Source organism: Thalassophryne amazonica, chromosome 22 (genome assembly GCF_902500255.1).
Source record: "Thalassophryne amazonica chromosome 22, fThaAma1.1, whole genome shotgun sequence".
NCBI lineage: Eukaryota > Metazoa > Chordata > Actinopteri > Batrachoidiformes > Batrachoididae > Thalassophryne > Thalassophryne amazonica.
Genome location: NC_047124.1, coordinates 20,769,997 through 20,778,449, shown reverse-complemented (window position 1 = coordinate 20,778,449; position 8,453 = coordinate 20,769,997).

Genomic DNA, 8,453 nt, shown 5'->3' with positions numbered 1-8,453 from the left:
CTGCCTGGTGGCTCCATCCTCAGCATCCTTCTCCCTATATAATAGGAAAATAGGAACCAGCACACTTCGTCTCCAATCCTCAGGCATCCTCTCACTTCCAAGATTTTATTAAACAATCTGGTTAGAAACTCTACTGCCATCTCTCCTAGACATTTCCATGCCTCCATTGGAATGTCATCTGGACCAACTGCCTTTCCACTCTTCATCCTCTTCATAGCAGCCCTCACTTCTTCCTTGCTAATCTCTTTTACTTCCTGATTTACTCTCACCACATCATCCAGCCTTTTCTCTCACTCATTTTATTTATTCATCAACTCTTCAAAATATTCCCTCCACCTTCTCAGCACACACTCCTCACTTGTCAGCACATTACCATGTGCATCTTTTACCACCCTAACCTGCTGCACATCCTTTCCAGCTCTGTCCCTTTGTCTGGCCAATCGGTACAAGTCCTTTTCTCCTTCCTTACTATTCAACTTCTTGTACAGCTCGCAATATGCCTTTTCCTTTGCTTTTGCCACTTCTCTTCTCACCTTACACCGCATCTCCTTGTACTCCTGTCTACTTTCTTCATCTCTCCGACTATCCCAAAACTTTTTCGCCAACCTCTTTCTCCTTATGCTTTCCTGGACCTCTTCATTCCACCACCAAGTCTCCTTGTCTTCCTTCCACTGTCCAGATGTCATACCCAGTACTGCCCTAGCTGTCTCCCTCACCACATCTGCAGTACTTTTCCAGTTGTCCAAAACTGCTTCCTGTCCAACTAGTGCTTCTCTCACCTGCTCGCTAAATTTCACACAACAGTCTTCCTCCTTCAGCTTCCACCATCTGATCCTTTGTTGACCTCTCACTCTCTTCTTCTTCTTTACCTCTAAAGTCATCGTACAAACAACCATCCAGACCAAACAACCAAAATTCTGACAAAAAAAAAAAAAAAAAGGAACAAAATTTTTGGCCAATTTTCATGTCCGGGGCTTATGTCCGAAACGTTCAGAAAAACACGCACTTTCTTGCCAAGATTCTTGTTTTCACAGGATTTTTTCACTCAAATCCGACATTGCTCATGCCCTTGGACCAAAGGAACACCATTCTAACAAAATGTTATGATGTGGAAACAAGGAAGTAATCAAAAATCAAACCACAATATGCAAGGACACAAAAGGTAAATTCCAAAAACAGTGTTTTATTAACAAAGCACTCCATCCAGAGGTGAGGAGGTCTGAACAAAAACAGTCACTATTCATTGAAGTGAAGGTTATCCCCCCAAAAAAATACAAAAACGTGAGGACTGGAGTTCAAAAAAAAAAAAAATACAAACTCAACCCAGAAAGGGCGAAGGAAATCTAGGACATGAAGAAGTGAGGAAAAACTCTTAAGACAACCAACAACAAAGGGGAATGCAAAAATCCAGAACTCAATCAGTACAAAAAGCAGCGCAAAAAAAATCCAAAACTTACTACTCACTGAGACTGGAGCACTGGAAGACAGAAGAACAAGACTGCTTAACACAACACCGACAACAATGGACCTCCAAAGACCAACCTCAAACTGTGACCTTAAATAACCAGCTGCACTGATTGAACACGTGTGCTGATTACATGGCAGAACATGTAGTAACAAAAGAGAACACCAGAGTGCAGCAGAGATTAAGAAACAACCAAACATGAAGATGACCAAACCTCATGAAAATGCACACAGGAAAAAACCTACATAAGGGAAATGCAACGTAATGAAAATGAACATAATGAGACATAAAGACTAGACTACACTAAAACTGAATAAGAGTAGACCTGAAAACAGGCACACAGACCACTGGCAGACGGAACAAAAGACAAGCATGCACACACAATGAAAATAACGTCACACACACCCACAGATAACAGACTAAGGTGCACACAGGAAACAGACCAGATGTGACAGAAAGACAGAGAAAGACATCCATGCCCACCACACTCACAGTGACAGAGTGGAAAAGGGATGTGTAGCACAATTCCACATGCACTGGTGTGCAAACCAGAGGTGAGACAGACATGACACAAGGACTCACAGAAAGACATGAGTGATGAGGGAACAGGACATCAGATCAGAGACATAAGACATGGACAACTAAAAAAAAAACCCTAGCCACAGACCAAACTCCAACAACAACAACAACAAAAAAAGGAACAAAAAAATTTTTGGCCAATTTTCATGTCCGGGGCTTACGTCCGAAACGTCCAGAAAAACACGCAATTTTTGCCCAAATTCCCGTTTTCACTGGATTTTTTTCAGTCAAATCCGATATTGCTCATGCCCCTGGACCAAAGGAACACCATTCTGACAAAAAATGGAACAAAAACTTTTTGGCCAATTTTCATGTCTGGGGCTTATGTCCGAAACATCTAGACAAACACTCAGTTTTTTCCCAAATTCAAGTTATCACGGGATTTTTTTCAGTCAAATCCGACATTGCTCATGCCCCTGGACCAAAGGAACACCATTCTGACAAAAAAAGGAACAAAAAATTTTTTGGCCAATTTTCATGTCTGGGGCTTACGTCCGAAACGTTCAGAAAAACACGCATTCTAACAAAAAATATTATGATGTGGGAACAAAGAACTAATCAAAAATCAAACCTCAATATGCAGGGCAGCAAGGACACAAAAGGTACATTCCAAAAACAGTGTTTTATTAACAAAGCACTCCATCCAGAGGTGAGGAGGTCTGAACAAAAACAGTCAATATTCATTGAAGTGAAGGTTACCCCCAAAAAAAATACAAATAGCTCACCTATTTGTATTTTTTCAACAAAAATACAAACTCAACCCAGAAAGGGCGAGGGAAATCTGGGACGTGAAGTAGTGAGGAAAAACTCTTAAGACAACTTTTTTCAGACAAATCAGACATTGCTCATGCCCCTGGACCAATGAAACACCATTCTTACATCCGAAATGTTCAGAAAAACAAGGAATTTTTGCCAAACATCCCATTTTCACGGGATTTTTTTCAGTCACATCCGACATTACTCATGCCCTTGGACCAAACGAACACCATTCTGAGTAAACCAACACGTTAATGTGACATGTGTCGTCTGTTGGTGTTTACAGATAAATGTGCTTTTGTAAAATATTTGATTTTGGTTTTTTTTGTAAAAACAGGCATTTTCCAAAGAAAAAGCCAAGTTGTAATTAGATAACCGTCTGATATAACCGGTGTCAAAAATAAATAGAACACTGCCATGATCTACTGGTGCCAGACATTCAGTACTTAAGCTGTGTTTACACTGTGTGAGTTTTGCCCCTTTTTCAGCTGATTTTTCATTTGTGGAGAATTTTTTGGATCGCACTGAGTTTCAGGTCAATCGCGCGTCCTGCATCGTTCAGTATACATGGACTAACGAGCCACGTTTAACATCTCATGACCACCTCCTGATCGGCGATCGTATGGTCAGATGAAAATCAAACCTGTTTTATATTCTGGTCAGCCGTCGTGAGGGTATCCCACTGCTGAAGCGCTACAAGCATCCAACCTCTCGCACTGTGCATGTACAAACACCGCAGACCTGTCTTGTAATGTTTTTTTAAACTTTGATGTCTCCCATCGAGAGTTTTTGTAAAAAATAAGAAATGTAAATTAAATTTGAAAGAAAAAGCTTCTGTTTACATTTTGCTTCTGGAAACACAAGTCCGGCATGTGGTTTTTGAACGTATACTATGTGTGAGAACATAAATCATGCGCTCTGAACTTTTACACCGTGCGGTTCTGTCGTACAGTTTGAGTTGGAACCGAGTACAGTGATTAAAAACATCAGCCCAGCTTCAGTTTGAATACTGCCATGAACACTACTGGCCATTAGATGGCAGTCGAGACCGTGAAAACCTGCCAAAACAAAATACCAGATAATCCGTGTCTGCTACATTTAAGATGCGTGGAATTTAATAAACGCAAATGCAATAACGTCTATAAACCCAGAGAATATGTTCACAAGAGTTTTAGGCACTAGAGTTTAATGCTGTTGTCCGTGGAGCCTGATCGGAGTGTCTCAAATGCATTTCTCATGTCGTGAACGTACTGAGATTACCCTATCATACCCATAATGCACTGGGAACAGTATGTCCACACTACATTTGAACCATAAGTTAAAAATGTGTGCCTCTGGATGACTTGGGTGATATTGCCCGCGTATAAGTATGGGGTTAAAAGAAATAAGGGTTTTTTGTGTGACCAGTTCTCCTTTGCCTGCAGAGGATAGAGCGATTTCTTCTAGAAGCATCTCTCCTCTGTTTGCAGAGGATAGAACTACACATCTGCTACGAAACATTTAACAGGTAGGTGCTTACCTGATTTAAAATTTTATAAATGTTTGTAGCTGTTCAGCTTTGTTTACCACGTTATCAGTCTAAAAATTGTCGGACAAAAATTTATCGCAAGATAATTAGTCTGATAATTGGTTTTTAAAGTTATCTAAAAAGATAATCCTCTAATGAAAACATTATCTTCGATAATTATCGGTTATCGGATTATCGGAACTGTGCCCACCACCGAGTTGGACCAAGTCACAGTGACACACACAAGTATACAGAAGGGACTATATGTCAAAAACCTGCCCTGTAGTCTCAGTGATTACTGAGATACAGAACTGTGTTATCACAGAGAAAAGCAAACCTGTTGAAGATGGCCCGAATACTGTACCTGGATCTGGCTGAACTTTGGGCCGGATCAAATCACAGTGACACACAAAATTACACCTCCCTGACAAATTTAACAAAATCTGCTGTGGAGTTTCATTGATGACTGAGATACAGGTTTGAATGTCACCAAGAGAAAAGTGTCAATTTGCTGAAAATGGCCCAAATTCTTTTCCCCGATGTTTGAGTAGGACCAAGTCACACAGAGACACACAAAATTCCACATCAATGAGGGATGTAAGACCAAAATCTAGCTTCGGTAGTTACCGAGTTACAGATTTCATTGGGATCAGTGCTCAAAACAAGAACAAATTCTCCCTCCAAGTAATTTTAGCCAAAGTGGTTGCTGATGCCCGAGTTGTGGGTGAATTTGTTTATGGTCATTGACATGGTAAAGCTTCAGTTTCTGACATTTTTGTGTCATTAATTTGTAACCTCTTTTCCCATCAGAGCAGACTCATATACACCTCGACAAATTCCCAAGCCTCGGTATGCACAGTGCAGAGTACTTATTTTAAAAGGTTTATATAACTGATTAACAGAACCCATGCCTTTTGAAAACATGCATTCATTCTGACCCATGCTGGTGCAAATAACTTTTCAAATTTGCTTGCTTGGAAACAATGTGACCGTAAAAATGTATTGGGGTTTATTGTGGTGCTGAAATATGTCCTATACTTTGACATGAATTTATCATAAAACAGGTTTCTGGATATTACCCAAAATCCATGTCATACTAGATCATCAACTGCCAGAAAAGACTGTCTGATGACTTCTTTCGGGAACTGAATGATGCTTGCATTACGGGTGAAACTGGATCGTCGGCTTTCGCCGGGAATCGATACAATTTACTCAAACAGAGAGTCTAGGCCACAAGTTTAACACAGAGTTTAACTGTAGCAATGCCTGCAGGGTTTTAGGCATTATATGCTTCTCAAATGTAGTTGGTAAATTTATTGGACATTTGGCATTTTCTGTAGATGCTCTTCTTTCTCACTTAATCCAGTCTGAATCAGAGTTCCCTCTTCAAGTAAAGTCCAACACCCCTGTTTTTACATCTTTGTGGCTTTTCCTTACACATCTTTCTGTTATTTGTGTGGTTGTTTTTTTCTTTTTTGCTGTGAGACCTTGTTTCCAAAATTCTTACATCCTAATTGCTGACCATGATGACCTGCTGGTCATGAGCTTTGATCCTAATTAACAAGCTTTGAGCTTTATAATACATCTTTGATCCAGCCATTAAATGCTGATTGCTGAGCATTGACCTTCATCTTTGATACTCATAGCTGATCTTTGATTTTTGGACTTCACCATAAAGGTTCTGGGTTTTTTTGCTGTTTATGTGTAAACCCTGCTTTGATCCTGATCAGAATCAAAGCAATCAGGATCAATGGGTGCACTCTCCTTTGATCTTGATCACTGAACTCATCACCAATCCTGATTAGAGGATCACTTGATTCAGGTTAAAAGATCAAAGGCAGGATCAGGATTAAAGGAATCGTGATAAAGGGATGAATGCTAGCCTTTGATCCTGTGACCATACTAATCACCAACCCTTATTAAGGGATCAAGGAAATCAAGATCAAAGTCAAGATCCATCTCTTCATCCAGATATGCAAAAAATTTTAACAAACTGTTTGTAACCCAAGGTTTGCAACATCACCGGGACCCTGTTTGTAGGATCAAAGTAATCTGATTTACAGTTAGGATCAAAGACAAGTTAGAAGATGATCAGGATCAAAGATTACAGTAAGGATTGCAGGTCAGCATTCAGTATCAAAGAATTTTTGAGAAGAACCCCAAGGAAAAACCACAGCGCACCGACTTGCACCTTTTTGTGATTTGGCAGTTAGTGGAAACTACAGGTACTTAGAGCACAACTGAGGATCTACATATCGACACACCTACACACCCTTTCTGATGTGACGTGACATGCACACACACACAAAATTGGGATCTTCTTCCCGTCATACATGACAACTGGGTGAAATCAAACCTACAGCTACACCGAGTGTGAGACATTGTGCCGTGCTAGAAATGGAAACAAAAAGAGGTGTTGGAGATAAGACACGGGGAAACAAGACTAGTGAACGACAGATAGACATTTCTCTGAGCGGCTCCTGAGAAGGAGGTCAACATTAACCACCCAGTGTAATATCTGTGAGCGTCCACAGAGTGAATCCTCCAGCTAAAAATACCAGCGCTATGAGCAGAACTAATGAGCCGTGATTCTGTCGCTTGCTCTCATGAACGTTCTTGCTGAAATCAACCTTGTCCGATTTCGTTTACCAAGAGAAATGAATTGGGATGATTGTTTTTAAAGCGGGGTTGTCGGAGGGTTGCGACGAGTTAGGATTGGCGTTACAGGAGGATGAGGATGAGTCCTCGAAAGTGTATTAGTACAAATGTGTGTTGTATGGCTGGGGGGGCCTGGCTGCCTTTTTGTTTGTCTTTTGTCCTGTCTTTTGTTTTTCCTTCCAGGTGGCTTGCATTTGGGACTGAGTGGCTGTGTAGCTGAGTTTATCAGGACCTCACCCTGATCACCTGAGGCTGATCACCTGCGACTCATCAGGACTCACAGCTGTGGTGCATCTACATGGATTGGAACATGGTGGCATTTAAGACTGGAGTACACAGTGTGTATTTGCCAGAGACTCGACCTTGTGACCAGACGGGTGAGATCGTCGTCTCAAGAGCCATCTCATCATCAGTGGATGCAGAGAACGTCCAGGTTTGATGCATGGTCTGTGAAAGAGGAGAGGGTGAGGTCTCACGCTCGTCAGCACACTTCCTGAGGTACGTTAGATTTTGTGACTAACATTTATACAGTCAGTAAATGTGGTGTCCCTCACACCTTATGATATTGAGCTGTATGTTGGTCGTTTAAATCAGCTTCCACTGCAGTGGAGTTTTGTGAACAGGGTGTTCTATGCCTGCAGGGTGGGAAGCTGATTTGCAATTAAGCCAGGAAGTGTTTGCTGTTTGTACACCTTTGAGTGGTCTCTCTGTGTGTTGAGTGTGGACTCACATAATGATTTCTTCTTTCACAGACTCGGTTTGTCGCGGCCACCTGGGGGGTGTCGGCGGGGTCCTTGGGTCCGAACCGGTTCTGGCTCCGGACCGTTAGCGCTGCTGGGAGCGCACCGCAATCCACCATGCCAGACCGCGCACTTTTATATTTTTCACATCACTGTTATGTTTATTAAACTCTGTTATCCTTTGTACCGTGCTCTGCTTATTTTATACTGGGTCCTTCAAACGCTGGTCGGTTCTCCGGGCTGCGTCCGACACATAACAGTAGTCTCTGGCCAAACATCACGGACCCAGCGGTAGCAGAGACGGTAACGCGCCGGGAAGGCGGCAGCAGACGTTCAGAAGTTATCCGGATCAGTTGCACGTGCTCTCCGCCCGGATGGTGCGCGTTGGAGAACCCATTACTGAATACTGATTTGAGCGCTCGTGCAGCCGTGTTCCTGTGTTTGTGCCTTATCCGTGGGTCGTGGTGGAGTGTGACTGGCGACGGCTTCGCGTCGCACTTCGACCGGATAAGAGGTTTGAACGGGAGCTGCAGGAGTGGGTCTGTAATGGGTGAACGCGCACGGCGGAGCTCTGTGGCACGGGTCGCGGTGCTTCCTGTGTTACAGTCGTAGCCCTGTTTCCCCGGGTAATGATAGCTACTGCGTCTGTTGTGTCAGCTCCGGTGTTATTTAGTTGAATCACATTTTTGGTTGTGTGTTGCTCACAGCTGCTCACAGGAAAAGCAGCATGAATTATTTTCTGTCACCA